This window comes from Pinus tabuliformis, chromosome 2_1, assembly GCF_031772625.1.
Source record: "Pinus tabuliformis cultivar Carrire ecotype Pingquan chromosome 2_1, CPIR1, whole genome shotgun sequence".
Classification (NCBI taxonomy): domain Eukaryota; kingdom Viridiplantae; phylum Streptophyta; class Pinopsida; order Pinales; family Pinaceae; genus Pinus; species Pinus tabuliformis.
The window spans coordinates 184760567-184779605 of record NC_142299.1 but is presented as its reverse complement, the minus strand read 5'-3'; positions in this window follow the sequence as shown (position 1 = coordinate 184779605).

Below are 19039 nucleotides of genomic sequence, written 5' to 3'. Positions count from 1 at the left end.
TTGATTGATCAACAGGAGGATTATAAGAGGAGGCTTGATGGGCACTTGGAGAACACACAGAGGGAAGATCAAAATTTTGATTTTATGAAGTAGAGAAGCTATCAGAGAGATTTTCGATAACAATATTTTGCAAAGAGGGGCAGGGATAGTATCTGAAGGGAAAACTTTCCCAGTCATAAAATACTCAATAGAGAAGGCAGAGGGAGATCCAGTAGTGGTAGCACAGAGCCAGAGGGGTTGACACATAGCCACATAGGGCCATGCAAAGGTAGCACAAAAGCCAATAAGGAATATGAAAAATTTACTGAAGGAATTGATTGCAGAAGTAGGGAGTCGAGGTGTGAGGTCGGGGGGTAGAAATCGAAGTTCCTAGATAGAAAATCGATCAGTTGAAGGAGTGATGTTGTCCCCAGAGGGTTTGACGTTGGGCTGACACAGTGACTACGCAGAGGGAGCCAGGGACAATTCATTCAGGGTTTGGATCATCCATGATTTCTAGTGATAGTGTGAGGTAACCTCACTTATCTCTCTGTCAGTGATATTCTTTGTAAATGGATTACCAGGAAGGCATCCAGAGATTGTATACAGAAATTACTACTGCTTAATAATAAAACCCTCAGTTGCTACACCAGTTTTCCCACATTGAGTTTTTCCAAGGATATTTGTCCAAAAATAACTATGTAGATGTGTTGTATTTATTTCTTGCTCAGTTTCTTGTTTCCGCATATAATTTAATTAAGTGAAGGCTACCTTTGTATTTACTTTGATTTTTACGTAGAACACAGTAAATAAGTTGCATGAATTAACAAGTAGGATAAGTAACATCTGTTTGTTGTAGTAGGGATTACATGTTTAGGAATTTTCACATGGTATCGAAGTTGCAGGTGAAGCATGAAGAGAAGAGCTAGAAAATCCAACATTGAAGGAAGAACGGAGTTCAAAATCCTATAGAGGCAACAATTTGAATCCCAAGAGGGATTCCACATTAGGCCATGAGGAAAATGTTTTCACGGTAAGTCTCTCTCTGTGTGAGTCGACAAAGAGGAAGGATTTCAAGATCGAGAGTTGTAAGTGGCTAAAGGAGCAACGTAGCAGTAACTTCAACAAAGAGGGATTTCTAGTGTGATGTAGTTTTTTGCAGGCAATTGTTGGGAAGAAAGACGTCATAAGGAAGAAGAGACACTTGAGGGAATTTCTTCCTCAAAGAATTCCTAGCCAGGGAATTGGAATTCTCATTTGTTGAGTAGTAGTAGGAGAGAGGAGGTCATTCAAGTTCTTCGATTGGCAGAGATGGGAACCAGTGGACTGAGAGACCAGGACAGGTTGGATGGGGCATCAAACTATGTGATTTGGAAGGCAAGGATGGCGTGCCTTCTAGATGAGCATTTTCTCAAGGTCTATGTTGATTGTGTGGTATCTGAGCCTGCGGATCCATATCCGCTCAAGAAGTACACGGAAAAAATGGTGAAGACAAATAGAATGATCCTCGAAGGAGTGAAGGATAATATAGTTAGTCACATCACTGGCAAAGATAATGTCAAGGAGATGTCGGATGCATTTCCAACGTTGTATCAAGGATCTTCCAAGTAACAGAAGATGTACTTGGAGCAAAAGCTGAGATCCATGCAGGTGCAGAAGGGGAATGCATTGATCTGTTCCTTGCGAAGCTTTAGGAGAGCCGAGATGAGCTGGCAGATCTGGGATCGACACCTCAAGGTTCCGATATGGTTAAACTGCCACTAAACTCAATCTCAAAGGAGTGGAAAATTATTGTCCAGAGTATCCTGGGTAGGGCAACTTTTCCAGATTGGGACGAAATGTGGGAAACTCTTAAGAAAGAGGAGCTGAGGAGAGACTTGGTTAAGTGCAAACTTAACGATAGCTGCAACAGTGAATCGAAGCCCAAGGAAGAGGAAGAGAATGCAACCCTCGCATCAAAGGGGAAAAAAGAGCAGTGGAGGTGGAAGAAGGACGTCTTGAAGATCAAGTGCTTTAGGTGTGGTGAATATGGTCACTACGCTACATAGTTTCCTCTCAAGAAGAGGGACAAGGATGAGAAGCAAGATCCAAAGGTTGCTCCCATGAATATCGAGGAGGATTTTTCCATGATAGCCAAGATTCCTGTAGGAGGGAGGTGCAATGATTTAGAGATGTAGTTCGAAAGGACTGCAGATGGGAAGGATCCTTGAGGAGTCCACCTCTCGCATCAATACCTTGCTATGGGAGCCAAGATCAGTAGTAGTAGGATGGACGAGTGTTAGTTGGTGCAGAGGAGTTTCAGAGTGACAGTTGCAGTGGCTAGGAGTGCCAAATACTGAGAAAAGTTGGCAGCAATGCAGTTGGCATAGAGCAGAGGTCAGCAACAGCGCAGAGACTTCAGAGGGTCAGTGCCTACACTAGTAGTAGTCAGACTCCAGCAATGAGATATATCATACTGAACACCATTTCAATAATTTGGGATGCTTTTCCATTATAGATTCAGTAGAAACAACAATTGGCGAAGGTTGTAGTGCAGATGTAGTGTTGGCAGTGGCTGGGCCAGCAGCAACACAGATGTAGAATTTCAGAGGGAGTTGCAGTACGGATGCAGTGTTGATAGTGGTAGGGTTAGCAATAGTACAAATGAAACTTTTTCATAGTAGTTGGTGGACATGATGCCAAAAATCAACACTGCAGAGGGAGATGTTTCAGAATCAAGGTGATAATTAAACAGGTTGCATTAATAGAGCACATTCCTCACTAAGAGCAAGTGTTGATTTCTGGTAGCCTCGGATGTGCTCTAAGTCTAAAAATTTGCAAGGTTTATTAGACACATGCATTCTCCAATACCCAATAATAATTTTGGGAAATTCCGCACTAAGACAGTTTTATTAAAATAATTAATTATTTTTAATGGGTGCCTAAGTTTAAAATTAGGAAATTAAAATAATTAATGGGTATTACTCTACACCATTGGTGAAACTTCTAGAAGAAGGTGGAGATCAAGTCAATATGATCCTAGCCATTGATTAGAATCTAATATGGGTCGTTGATTGATCAACAAGAGGATTATAAGAGGAGGCTTGATGGGCACTTAGAGAACACATAGAGGGAAGATTAGAAGTTTGATTTTCTGAAGTAGAGTAGTTGCCAGAGAGATTTTCGATAGTGATCTTTTGTAGAGAGGGGAAGGGATAGTATACAAAGGGAAACCTTTCCTTGTCGGAGAATACTCAATAGAGAAGGCAGAGGGAGATCCAGCAGTGGAAATGCGGAGCCACACAAGGCCACATAGAGGCAACACAAAATCCAAGTGAGAATCCAAAAATTTGTTGGAGGAATCGATTACAGAAGCCGGGAGACGGGGTGTTAGACTGGGAGGTAGAAATCAAAGTTCCTGGGCAGCAAATTGATCAACTAAAGGAGTGGAACTGTCCCCAAAGGGTTTATCATAGTGACTACAGAGAAGCAACACATAGGCAGTCAGGGATAGTTCATTCAGGGGATGGATCAGTCAAGATTTCCAGTGATAGTGTGAGGTAAACTCACTTATCTCTCTATCAGTTATATTCTCTGTAACTGGATTGCCAAGAAGGAATCTAGAGATTGTATTAAAAAACTAATACCGTTGAATAATAAAACCCTCATTTGCTGCACCGATCTTCCCACTTTGGGTTTTTCCGGGGACATTTGTCCAAAAATAACTATGTAGATGTGTTGTATTTCTTTCTTTCTTAGTTTCTTGTTTCCAAATATAATTTAATTAATTGAAGGATTCATTTGTATTTACTTCGATATTTACCATAGAACATAGTAAATAACTTGCGTGGATTAACAAGTAAGAGAAGTTACATTAGTTTGTTGCAGTAGGGATTTTGGGTTTAGGAATTTTCACAACTGAGAGATATTGTAGGAGTATAATTGCAATGGTGAGAGGGTGTAGAAGTGATAGCAAAGGAGGAATAGGTGGGAATGTTTTATTCATGTAATATTTTATGTGTTTATTTTGCTACATTTAATGGGGAATGTGCAACAAAGGAATATGAAGCAGACTAAACCAAAATGAAGATGCAAAAAATGTGTTGCAAGAGTCATATTGAAAAGTAAGTTAATATGAAGATGCAAAGTATGAATGAAGTTGAGGAGAAAATAAATTTTGAGGATGAAGAATATGAAGGAACACAATGAAGTTTTTATGACGGAATAGTTGCTAAAATTATACAAGGGAGTAAAGAAGATGATGGAGAGAAACATCGAATTGAGGATGATCACACCTATGTAGTGGTTGTAGTGAATGTAAAGTAAAGTGGCATTATTCTTGGACAACATGTATCTATGGTGATGGAATATAAGAAGGAGGATGGGAAAGAAATAAACACCATTAAGAGGAAGCAATATGGGGAGAAAGGCACCATCAAGAGGGAGCAATGAAGTAGTAAGCCCCATTGGGAAATATTTGCATCATTGTTTTGAGGTGGATGAGTTGCAAGAAGTGATAGAGGATATGCTAATGAGTATAAGGAAGCTAAACCAAGTAGAGAAGATACGCGATGGAAAATAGGTGTAAAATTATAGTCACAAATTTCAAACATGTGGTTTACAAAGTGGAAGAATGTTTAGGGACAAAGTCCCCTAGGGCTTTGGGTCAACACCCTAGCAGAGCGAGGGGTTATATACAGTAAAAGACAAGCATTCCACACAGTCATGATACTTAAATGAGCAAACTATGCAAGGAGATGTGTACCTGGGGGTCCTTCATTCGAGTAGATCCAGCCAGGGGCCAAACCCTCTTGGAGTTCCTCTCGATCCTCGAACCTGCAAAAAATCCAATTCAAAGAAGCATAGCAATATATAAACAAAGTATCATATAGAAATCAACTTTACAACATATTGAAACATGGTCAATTATACATTGAAACAATTATTCATATGTAAACCATAACAATAACATCATATGCATAAAGAAGTTTGATTTTAGGAACAAGACAAATGTTTCTTTATTGCAGATAACTAAAACAAAGCAAGGAATGATATCACATAAATCTTCCTCTTGTTGGCTCCAAGCGGAACCGTCCTCCAGATCCACCCAATCCAAAGTCTTCAAAAGGCTCCTTCCATGACTCACACAAGGATATCTCAACTAGTGAAATAACATCAAAGCTCAAGGAAACAAGGGTTTCCTGTAGTGGGCGAGGTGCTGGAAGCACAGGTATCTTCAGACTTGATTAGGGATAATCTCAGCAGGGTAATTCTCTCTATGCTCTCCTCCTCAAGGCCTTCCCATTGAAGCCTTTTTATACTTCTCCCAAAGTAGTTTTTTAGTTGGGAATTCGTTGGGAACAATTGGGGCCACGGGAACTAATAGGTAATCAATAGGTTAAACCCATGATCTCCACTCGAAATTAAGGAGATTTAATTTTTTTAAGTGTTTTAAGACATATATGCGGGTTGGGTATACACTGACCTGTGTACACACATGTTTAGCTCAGGGCAATGTCGCGTACAGGGAATAAAACACTATTTTTTAAGTATTTGGACCAAGTCTGGAAGGAGGGGTTGCCCTAGGCCATAAATGCAGCATCACAAATATCAAGGGTGAGATTTGGAGCTATAACAGATGCCCCCTAATATATGAGGTCAGAAGGGGTACATGATGGCCGAAATGTATTAAGTACATGGAAAGGAAACCTGTCAAAAACTGAGAAGGACTTCACCATATTTCAGCCTGCCAAGCCAGAAAAGGAGATCAGAAAGAAACACTATCTGAGGCGGGCATACCCATGCTCAGAGAAAGTAAAGCATGTTCGCATATCAAGCACAAGCGGATCCACTAAGTATACAAGTATAGGAGACTGGAAATACATAATGGATCATCTAATCATGATCAAACAAGTACATGTCTGAATATCACATATAAGAAGATCAATGAAGCTGAAAGATGAAGCTGATCACTGATGTCAAAAAATGATCCCAATAGTACCAAATGAACATGATGGAATAAGATGATACTACACTGCAAACTCGGGTGCCAACATATAAAATGTCACCATGAATGACTACAACATATAAGGTGGAATGGTATCAACTAGCAGCAACAGGAGCAACTGTCAAGTGAACCAATGAATGCTGATGCAACCCGAGGTCTTCATCGACCATCGTGGTACATTTCTACACAATGGGAATGAATGAGCTGAAGTCGACCATGTGAGAAATCGTTTGATTACCGGTCATTGATGTATACCATTAACAAACGCGAGACTACTCACCGATAATGATAATGAGAGTCAAGGTACCCCAGTACAATCTAACAAGTGCGAATAAATGATCTGAAGTCGAACACCTGGAAGAATCTATCAATCAGGAGACAATGATGGTTTCCCACTGTCGATAGCAAAGGATCTGCCACTAATGACTGCAAACCCCAAGGTACTACCAAATGGACTCTAGACCTTTGCCCCAGAGCAATGAGTCATAGTCGATGGGGAAATATCCGCTAGAAGGAAGGCATTAAGGCATCCTTCATCAATCTAGTGCGAGTGTAACCTGCAGGCCAATAAGTTGGAAGGAATCAGACGAAAAAGATGTAGTAACCCAACCGAAGCACGTTTCCAGCGTACACAAGATCTAGCTAGTGCATGATAGAAACCCTCTGAACCAACAAATAATGAAAGTTGACACAGAGGCGAGGTATCCGCCAATAGGGTCAAATGGAAGCCACGGTATTGCATGAATCCCAATGTGTGATAATGTAAGCTGACGTTGAACACAAGGGAAACCACTCAGTCAAAGACCCATGATACTGATTGATGCTGAGCACAAGGTGACCTATAAATAATGAAAATAGGGCCAGGGTGCGGCTCTAGGCCTGTCCTCATAGCAAGGTGTCGTCATCGATAAGGACAAGACTCGCCAGCATGAAGTCAATTGGGATCTTCTCAAACCGGCACAAGGAACAATATAACTGATGTGATACGAAACAATGTACTGACAACCAGGAATGTCCGATTGAAAAATGAGTCATGGGACAATGCAGAGAGGCCAACTCAGGCTTACTTCCCTTGAACAAAAGCATGACTCAAATGATGACTTTGTGGCAGCATATGATAACTTTGTATAAGCTTGTCACGTAGGAGGCATGAACAAACTCTCCATATGATTGGAAGAGATAACCAATCCGAGGAGGACTAACTCAATAACAAGGTTAAGGCATACCTAAGTCAAGCTAAAACCCACCCAAACAGAGGAGACACTTTGTTTGAATGCTTTGTTCAAGGGCGACATGACTCTAGCTGCGAACAATAAATGGAAATATTGTCTCGTTCCCGCTCTTTTTGGAATATATAATTTTTTTTTTCTTTTTCATTAAGCTTGAAAAAGAATAAAAGAATGCTATAATACAATGGAAAGAATGAGTGTCGATGAAGCAAATGATCTAGTTCTTGGGATTGGAACAATCCTATGTTCAATGCAGGGAGGTGAAAACTAGTCAAAGACACTCAAAGGTATGTTCCTTCCATGGGTCATAATGTATCAAGTTGCAGAAGTTAAGGGATTGCAAGTTTGATTTTGTAGATAACTTGGTCAAAAGTTGGCTTAAACATGATTTCAAATGAAGCCGGCTAAAGGCCAAAAGGTGTAAATAGTCAATATGCAATGCAGTAGTACAACTCAACATGAAGGAGCCTTTAGGGTATAAAGCCAGAACTGTTAGAAAAAATATTATATATGACAAAGAAATGCAAGACATATAATATGTGGAAAAACACAAACACATAAAACCAGAGAGACATAGATATATGTGGTTCACCCAATTTTGGCTATGTCCACCCTGAACAGCCAGTCCTTCCTTTCTATTATCCAGCAAAATGAATAGACACAACATACAGCAGATCCGCTGTAATATCCTTTGTTTTCTCTCACAATCTCACCTCTCTATTTCTCGCTCAGAGAATACACATCTATTACATAGCCTCAATAAAATGCCCTCATACAAAGAGAGGGGTTGCCTTCTAGGGCAAAAAACCCTAAACTAAACCTAAGTTCTACTATCAGATCATCTGCCTAATGAACGGCCTAGATTGACTAGAAATTACTATACTTTTACAAGGCAATTTTACATCTATTTTTAGCTTCGGGGGCGCTGCCCTCGAAACCCCTTCCAGGGGACTGTTGGCCCCCAAATCCCCCAGCCGGGGGAGATTAGCCCCCCATGGACCCTTGCGGGGGGCACAAGTACCCCCCGCACCCCCCCTCATGGAGGGGTGTACAATCTTCTTGGGTTATGCATCCTGTTGAAACAAAAACCTCTAAATAATCATGCTCCACACCCAATAAGAACGAAGCGAAGAAGCAAATATGAATGAGTCTTCAGTGCATAAGTCATGATGGGACTAAAGAGGACTCTTGAGCCTACTCAAATGAAGCAGCATGGGCAACAAATGTCAGTGAGGTGCTAACTACGATGCCCATGAAAAGGATGGCTCTACCACACAAGTCATGATACTTCTAAGCAATGAGAGGGTTTCACACCATAACTTGGTGGGGTCGATCCTAAGGAAAAAATGAGAAAGGAAACTGATAAGTGCACAATGCAGGTGAAAAAACTAACCTATATGCCAGTTTCGAGAACCAATACCTGTCAGAATGGATCAACCATATAAATTCCCAAAGGAGAAATCTACCAAGTTCTGTAAACATAAATAGGAACACTAGTCAAGAAGTTAATACTTCCCACATATGAACTTCATATAAAATCTTGTGTTATAGAATACAAAACTTAAAAATGCGTACCTAATATATACAATATGGTACAGGGAGCCACACAACCTTGTGGTTTACACATAATAGTTGTTCTGGACAAACCCCTTGCAGGGCTCAAGCCAAGGACTCCTTTGGTAGTAAAAACTCATGGCTTCAAAGAGTTTCTCCTGTGAAGGAAAATCAAGTTCTAAGAAATCATGAGAACTACAAGGATCAAAAGAGGGAATTAAGGGATCCCATGTCCCTATAGGAAGAATCTCTCGATCAACTGCTAGAACCAAGTCCCAAGAAGGAGAATAATAGGTCAAAGGATCCTTCTCAGAAGCAATTGAACATTGAGGATTCAATGCCACATAATTCACCCATGGTGGGGTAGAGTCTATTTGAACACTTGGAACAAACCAAGGGGTATTCTGCAGTAAATTCGACTTAGGGTGGTAATTATTAGATGCAAGCTAATCAATAGTGACAATATTCCCTTTATGAGGAAAACACATCACTCGAAAGAGTGAAGACACCACAACATTCATAGCATAGACATAATCATGCCCAAGTAGCATATTAAAGTCTAAAGGGCTATCAACCACCATCATATTGATTAAGACAGTCTTCCCACCTAAAGTAATAGGCAATTGAGGAAGAACACCCATAGATTCACCAGGTCTTCTGTCATAGGCTAACAACTGACTCTAAGCTATCAATAACTTTGGGGAACCCAAAGATTTCCAAGTCAAAGAGGATATAATACTTGCAGAGGATCCTTCATCCACCATACATCGATAGACGTTTGTGGAATTAACTCTGACCTTTATTTGGAAAGGTGCAGTGGAAGGAAGACAAGGCTCGACAAGACTATCCCAATCAAAGGAGACACTCCTAGAACTTGGAGGGGGAACATTCGAAGAAACCGGAATGCCCCCTATACCAGAAGACTCTGTACTAGAAATCAAATAGACTCTTTTGTTAGGCACTTCACCCCCCAAAAGAGGAGTGTAATCAGCCAGAGATTGCATTGGCGCTACCACATTATCAATGAATGGTTGATTGGACTGTTGAGAAACCATATCAGATCCAGGAGTAGAAGAACTTTTAGACTTGGACCATATCCTTTGTACCTCTAGAATACCAAGGCACAAATGAGTAAGATGGTCTCCCTTGCATATCTTACAAGGGAACTTAGGTTTAAAACTTCTACATCCAGGTTTCTTATCAACATCCATTCCGCTAACATGACTAGCAGTGGCTTGTGGAGAGTCCTGAACATGACTTGCAGAGGTCAGTGACTCATTTCTAGTATTACTTACAGTGACTAGACTTGTGCCCCCAGCATGACTTGCAGCGGCTGAAGGCTAATGTTCAACATGACTTGCAGAGGTCGATGATTCATTGCTAGTGTGACTTGCAGTGACTAGACTTGTGCCCCTAGCATCACTTGCAGTGGCTAAAGGCTCATCTTCAACATGACTAGCAGAGGTTGATGATGAATGGATAGAATTATTCTTCTTCTTCGTCTTCCTCTTTCTCCTCTTTTTAAATTTCTTATTACAAGAAAGAGGAGAAAGAGGAATCCTAGATTTCTCTTTGAAGGAAGACGAACAATTAACATCCATATGATTCCGCTGAAATAAAGCATTCACCTGAGAAGCTTCAAGAACATTTGGAATATTTCCAGTGGACCATAGCCAAACTGGTAGTCCAACATTCAATCCAGGAATATTCAAAGTGGCCATCACGGTAGTACCAACGTTTCCAAAGAAATGAAATGCCCAAGGATCCCCTTTTGGGAGGGTACCTTGGTTGGTTTCCACAGGAATATTAGCCATATATAACTTATCCATAGATCCTTCCCTTATGGGAATGCAGAAATGACTTTTCAAGGAAGATAGACACACAATCAAAACCTTTGCCCTTGAGGAGGCAACTCCACAACTTTCGAAAGAGAAATCAAAATCCTTTCAAGATCTACGGAGTAGAAGGTCAGTCACTCAGAATCTAAAGTCCAAAAGTGACTGGACAAGAATACCTACAACCAAATATATATAAGGAGTAAAGAGCACTCAACTATAAAGTCCCTAAAGAAGTTAGCCAGTCAAACAAATTTCAAGCATTTTTGCTCCAGGTGATGAGGACCAGACACCAAAATACAAGAAAGTGAAGTAGGGGCCTTCCAAAGATAGTCTGGGATAATGCTGGCCCAAGCCTACTAGCGAAGGTATCAGAGGAAGTTACGCTGACCTTCAAAAAACAACCTATGCCGGTGCAAGCCCTTGAACTTCACAAGGGTGCCCTCCAGAAGTATTGCTGAGAGTGATGCAACATTGACCTCAGATGCCACGATATTCCCCTCCGCAGCCACCTGTGTAAATCCCTAGGATAAGCAACTAATGTTACCAAATCATGTCAGAAGCCAGGCGGAACAGTCTTGAGGTAAGATTCGACAAGTAGGAGAGGGGGTATCTCTCTTCCTTATCTTCAAAAACCCTCGTGCTTAATTCCCAGACTGGAGCTTTCCTGGTCTCCCTAATGCTATTGGATTTTCACTCATTCAGACTTCTATGTTTGACAGTTTAAAGTGGCCTTGGAGAGTTTTCTCTCCACTCACCTAATCCAAGGCCCTAAATATCCTAAAACTTGTTGGTGTGTCTAAATTGACAATATAAAAAAAGTTCTCGTATATTTTATTCAGTGCTTGTTTTTAAATGGGCTATTCTTTAAGTCAAAGGGATAAGCGGAAGTGAAACTGATGGTGTTTGTCGACGCAAAAGAAATTAATAAAAACCAAACTATATGCAAATTCACTTGTTTCATTTTTCGATGAAAAGAATTTCTACTAGGTTCTAAGGAAATTCTAATAAAGAAATAAATTTCTCTTTTCTTTTCCTTCAACAAGCTTCACACTCACAAAAACTAACAAAAACTATCGGATGCCATAAAAAATGCACAAACTACCCCAATGCACTGAGTATATGTTGATGCAAAAAACTTAAGATTACTCTAAAGCAAAGAATGAAAGCAAATTTTTTATTGCTTCTAATTAGCCACCTTAGATGTTCAGATAGAATATAAGTTCCTAATGCTAATTTTCGTCCAAACACTAAAAGCAAATCTTAAGACAAGCAAAATGCACTCTCATTCGCAAAAAGAAACGAAATCAAAACAAGGAAAAAGAAAGCAAAAACCAAGTTTTTAAGAAGTTTTCTTTTTGACAAAAACAAAGAAAAAGCAGGACTTTCCAAAAGCACTCCAAATACTATTGAAGGCTTTAAGACCAAAAAATAGGTAACAAAAACACTTTGCAAGTTATCAACCCAATATGGGCAAAAACTCAACAAAATAGGTGTTTCAAGATGCCCTTAATCACCAAAAAGAAGCAAAAAGAGCTTGGTGACAATGATCAAAAGACCAAGAAAGACAACTTTCAAAATCATCAATCAATAACTTTCGAAAAGCGAGAAAAGAAAATGGCCACAAAATGCAGTTTTGACACAAAGCAAGAAGATCACAAAGATAAATTTTGTCACAAAGATTGAAACCAATCTTTCTTCTCTAGAAGACTAGAACAACCATTCTCGAAAAGAAATCTCGTGTGCTCAAACACAAATGATGACACTTGCAACAAAACAAAACAAGACCAAAACTTTCCACAACAAGAGAGAATTCGAAACCGTAAACTTGCTGCAAAACCAAAGACTGACAACAAAAACTCACTGCTCAGGAAATACTCAGACCAGCAAACAAATCTTCTGAGATAGAAAGACTTGAAAAAATCTTGGAAAATTACGGTATATGCGACTATTTCAATACAAAGTTGCGTATATACGTGATTCAGCCCAAAAAACCTGTGTATACATGGGTTCATATGGGGAAAGTTGCGTGCATATGCTACCGTAACCTGGAAAAATTGCGTATATGACAGTTCACAAGAAAAAATAGAAAAGAGGTCTAAAGAAACTGCTTAGACTTGAAGTCTGGGTTCCTATAGGAACAGACAAATCAGTTACAGTAAGAAAACAAATAGCTGAGTCTTGACTAGCTCAAAATAACCCAAACTACGAACAACAATACTGTTTTCCCCAGTAGAGTCACCAATTCTGTTGAGGGACAAAGTCCCATAGGGCTTTGGGTCAACACCCTAGCAGAGTGAGGGGTTATCTACAGTAAAAGACAAGCACTCCACACGGTCATGATACTTAAACGAGCAAACTATGCAAGGAGATGTGTACCTGGGGGTCCTTTGTTCGAGTAGATCCAGCCAGGGGCCAAACCCTCTTGGAGTTCCTCTCGATCCTCGAACCTGTAAAACATCCAATTCAAAGAAGCATAGCAATATATAGACAAAGTCTCATATAGAAATCAGCTTTACAACATATTGAAAGATGGTCAATTATACATTGAAACAATTATTCATATGTAAACCATAACAATAACATCATATGCATAAATAAGATTGACTTCGGGAACAAGACAAATGTTTCTTTATTGCAGATAACTAAAACAAAGCAAGGAATGATATCGCCTGAATTTTCCTCTTGCTGGCTCCAAGCAGAACCGTCCTCCACATCCGACCAATCCCAAGTCTTCAAAAGGCTCCTTCCATGACTCACACAAGGATATCTCAACTAGTGAAATAACATCAAAGCTCAAGGAAACAAGGGTTTCCTATAGTGGGGGAAGTGCTGGAAGCACATGGATATTTAGACTTGATCAAGGATAATCTCAGTAGAGTAATTCTCTCTATGCTCTCCTCCTCAAGGCCTTCCCATTGAAGCCTTTTTATACTTCTCCCAAAGTAGTTTTTTAGTTGGGAATTCGTTGGGAACAGTTGGGGCCATGGGCACTAATAGGTAATCAACAGGTAAAACCCGTGATCTCCGCCCGAAATTAATGAGATGTAATTTTTTTAAGTTTTTTAAGACATATACGCGGGTTGGGTATAGACTGACCCACGTACACACGTGTTTAGCTCAGGGCAATGTGGCGTACAGGAAACAAAACACTGTTTTTTAAGTATTTGGACCAAGTCTGGAAGGAGGGGTTTCCCTAGGCCATAAATGCAGCATCAAAAATATCAAGGGTGAGATTTGGAGATATAACAAAGAAGAAGGATGTAAAACACATAAGAAGGATAGATGAGTGGAACAGAGTGTGGCCAAGAAGGGAGATGAAAAGAAAAAGATAACAAAGATATCCATTGGTGGTTGTTTTATTAACAACCTTGTGAGAAACATGATGACATTTTTATAGCAAGGGGAATCTAATGTATGAGCATCCATAGAATATAAAACGATCATGCACATCTCATTCACTTCCACTAGTTGGTTTTATAATAATTGTTTTGACATATAATATTCACATGGATTTTATGTTGCTACAAAAGCATTTTGTTTAAAAGAGATAGCATTGGAAAATAAATATATTTCATGGTTATTGTTGTGGAAGGTTTTGTGGTGAATTTTCATCTTTCCAACCATCAGGTTGATTTACACCATAAAGGCTTGTGAATGATTTAAAGTTTCACTGTCGAATACAATTCCATCATGGTTTGAAAATGTTGAAGAAGTAATGGATTGTGGAAGGTTTGAAGACCATGAGATTTTATCATTTTGTCATGGGATATATTAATTTAATGTCGCAGATGCTGAAGAGATAACCCAAGGCAGTTGCAATGATTATATTGGCCCTTTTTCCATGTTGCTTAAATAAGGAGAATTAACTACATTGTTAAGAAAAAAACAAATTAGATGGAAGTGCTAATGACTTAAAACATTCACTTTCCTAAAACAAGTCTTAGTTGTTGTAGTAGTAGTTTGAGGAGTTAGCTATATTTTTTAAAAATTAGAGGGTTATGCATTTGATATTTAGTTGCTTAGATTTTTATTTTAATCTTGAAGTGAAGCCACTTCAAGAGTGGTTATCGGGGTGGTTAATTGTGCAAAGGTTCTGAGACCATACCATCCTCCATGAATTGTTGTAATAGGCCAAAGTTCTTGGCCATGATTTAATAAAATATATGAGAGAATAAGGATGAATATCTCTACTTTATTTAAAATAATTATGAACCATGTGTATTATATATGTGTATTGAATTTGTGAATTGAAACATTTCAAATACGTTGATGTGTGTTTATGCTTGATTCTAATCAAATTGTAGATTATTGTGGTTGTTTTTTTAATACTCGAGTTGCCTTTTATCATAGAAATTTTAGAGAAATTTCACTAAGTGTGTATGATTTTGCATGCAGTTTTGATTGAACTATATCAATTCTAAACACCCTCAATTATGGTTTAACTTAACCCTTTATCAAGGGTATATTGTTTTAATCTAAACTCCTCGATTAAGGCTTGATCTTGATTGAGGATGAGATCTCTATCAAGGGTTTGATATGACTTAGATAAAAAGCATAGTTCACATGTTATTCTCTCTCTCTCTCTCTCTTTCAATACATGCATGCATACATACATACATATATCAAGCATTATAAAATGATAAATAGAGATGATAAAATGGAGAGCACAAATGAGAGTAGATTACAATGTTATTCAAGAAGAAGAAAGCCCGCCAGTGAAGCCATGGAAAACGAATGTCCAACCCCACTAGAAAATATAGGTGATGATTTGCATGACATACAAAACCCATGAAAAAATGTAGGTGATTTCATGCATGAATAACCAGAACTATTATAAATTGTAGGTTATGCACACATTAACATCATTGAGGAGTAGAGTTGGCATGTTTCCCAATTAAAACAATATTGTGAGGTAATTGAGACCTACACAATCTAATAAATGGTATTATTCATCAAGAATTATAAATATGCTCCACAAATAGAGATAGTGAGTGATATCATTTTTACTAAATATTATTTTATTATAATTTTATATTGAAGGTTAGTTCCCAACATAAACCCTCATTGTGCCAATGTCCATATGGAAGGGTAGTGGTATGCATATCTAAGCCTAATAAGTATTATTCCAAAGTTGATATGTATGTTTTTTTCATTATGATAATATAGATGTAAGGTTTATTATTTACATTAACATTATAAAAAAACTACAAGCCTCTACACATTTATATACATATATAGTGGTTGTTTTGGAACAAGAGGAAAAAAATCAAGAAATGAAATAAATGGACGTGGTGTTCATTGAATACATGAGACGTTATCATCGGGAAGGTAAGAAGAATTCAATGAAATTTTGCAAATATAGCCAAAAATTGAAAGGAAGAATATAAATACAAGTGAAAAGAAAGAGCTAGTAGTAGAAAGGAAATGGAAATCTTTAAGAGCCCTAAGACCAATGGTACAACTACCATGGATTTCATCCTAGCAGCAAAGGATTCGTTAATTCTAGTAGATTTAAACGAAATAAAAGGCCAATTGAATTACAGACTTGTATAGGCTAAGTACCTACAATAATGTAAATTTGTATTATATATGTTATGTGACATTTAACGAGATTAGAAAATTAATTTCATTGTTAAATATACTACATTACTATGTGTAAATTCCAACATTGAGTTAAAAATGATGAGAATAAGAATATATAGATACTATGTCCATGTATATAGATTCCAATAATACACACCAATAAATTTCCAAAAGAGAAAGAATCACCTTAGTTGAAGCTCAGATGAGAAAGTTATGCCTCCTAGAAGTTGATATATTGCAATTGATCAACATGATTTGAGAGGATGCCACATTAGCTCCCATTACTCATGAAAAATGGGATAATGACATGGGAACTATGAAAATTAATCTAGAAGGGTTGATTTTTAACTCATATTAAGTGTTGAATGGATTAATTTTAACCCCCAGTTGACTATTGATCTGTGTTATAACCTGGCCACTAGGAGGAAAAGGGGTTTCATTATGGTGCACTTTGTTCCATGTATGAGTAGAGTAAATAAACTTGGATAGAGAGAAATACAAAGCACATAGAGATGGGTTGTGTTCTATAAAAACCCACATGCCACAAATCTTTCTTCTTTGTACTTGCATACATTCAAAGAAAGGGTGAGTAGAGAAACTTCACCTTCTAGCTAGGTTTTATCCCAAAAGGGTTTCCTAAGTCATATCTTGTGTCATTGTTGTTTTCTAAGTGATTGTTCAATTTTTATATGCTTTCTACATAATTATTGTGAATACATATACAATAAATAGTAAGTTAGTAATTCCATTAATATAAGGAAACATTAACCATAATAGTATAGATTTTAGAGTTTAGAAAATTTTCTTTATCAGATATTTTGTGATGAGCTATCAAGTGGAATATTCATTGTATACTATGGATCATATTGGTATAAGAGTAGGTTTGTTTGGGTATTTCATGGGAGGTTTCAGGGGATCCAAATTGGTTTAGGCAGAAGTTTGTAAACCCAAGCCATGGTCGACAAATCTATTAATAACCATCAAGTTGTGGTAGAAGATAGGTTCTCAAGGCTAGAGTAATAGGTCACATATATTAGTTGTAACGCGAATCACCTTATGGAAGCTCTCATGAATAAGTTGGTAATTAGAGAAGATGAAGGTTCTAACTTAAAAGTTAGATCATAGGGGAAATTAGGGGATCATGAAGAATTAGAGAGGGAGTCTAAGAAATAACCCTAAAAGGAAAAACCCAATTCAACTACCATGAACCATTTGCAGTCACTGATCAATATGGAAGTGAATATCAACATCAAGTCATATCGAGGTGAAATTGATACTTTAAATTTAATTCACTAGTTGTAACAGTTAGAAGTTTATTTAAATGTTCATTAAATAAAGGAAGAACAAAAAAATTCATTTGCTTCTCTGAAATTAGAGTGCTATGCCTTGACTTGGTTAGAAAGACACATGAAAACATTAAGACTAAAGGGAGATTCTATAATGAATAATTGAGAGAATTTCAAAACCCTCATAAAATCACAATGTTATACAGTAATTTGTCACACCCCCAGTCTCATATCCTAAGTGTCGCACTTTGTGTCGTCAATGTCACAAGTGTCGCAAAGTGATGAAAACTGTGAAGTGTAATCACTATGAAACACATAAAAAATATTCTTGAAGAATAGAAGAAAAACTGCCTTGAGTCAATTCTGAAGAAGGTTGTCTGAAACCCTAAATTTGAGGACCATCGCTATTTGATCCACTATTAGCCCGTCTTGATGGAAGGTTATAGTTCTTTGACCTAGTGCTGCTAGCGTGGGTTTTGATATGAAATCCCGTGCCAAACGTCTTCTGGAAGGTTTTCCCAAAATGGAGGGGAAGCTTTGTATGCTAGAAACTTTAGGAAATAATGAGTTGGATGTTGTTAGTTGCAAATATGGTCAAGCTCTACCATTTGGAGCTCTTGATCCTATCTTTAAGGGCCTTCCCCTTGAGATGTGGACCCTCCTCCCTCTTGTTTGGATCCCTAACTCCCTCTCCCTTCCTATAAATCAACTCCCTTCCATCCCCAAATGGTTGGTCAATGATTACCTGCATTCCTATGCTGAGAGTATGCCCAAATGCTACACATCTAACTTAGAGAAGGAGTGTTTGAAGAGTCTTGGATTGGACTTGGATATCCACCAAAAGGAGGTCTCCAACATCAAGGAAATTGTTGTATAATTCCCTTTTTGAATTATTAAATATACATTTGATGTTCACTTTCCATAAATGTCTAAATATTTATGCATTTAACTTAACACTCCTTGATTTTTCGAGTAGTTTATGTTTTATATATACTATGTATGCTCTCTTACATTGCGTTGTCTTTTGATCTCAATTTCAGGTACTCAAACATAAGGAACAAGAAAGGAGCGAGCCTAGAAGTTGAGGGATCGAAGTCATCATCAAAGGATTGAGAAATTAGCATCAAAGCGAGGTAGGTCTCTCTCTCTCTCTCTCTATATATATATTTTTAAACATAAGCTAAGAAAGTCTACATTAGTTTGTTCATTTTGTTTTTAGGCCCACTCATTGGGCTAGAGAGATAGCCTTTGTCTGCATAGGGGATTTATCTTCACCAAAAATGGCGACTTCACTGGGAAGCTATAGCCTCTTGAATCTCTTTTTTGATTTGATATTTTGATTAGTTTGACCAACCATTGAATTGTCTATTAGTTTAAGACTATATAGGTTTGCACATTGAATGACCATTGCCTGAGCGTGCTAAATATGGATTGCTTGTTGAAATATTTTTTTATTTTTTCCCACTTTTCTCGCCCATCTCATTTTTTCTTTGGACAGTAGCATTGTCAGCATGCTTTTCTTTAAAACAATCATGCTGAACCCATTTCATCACATGTTTTGCTATGACAGTCGCACTGATCTCA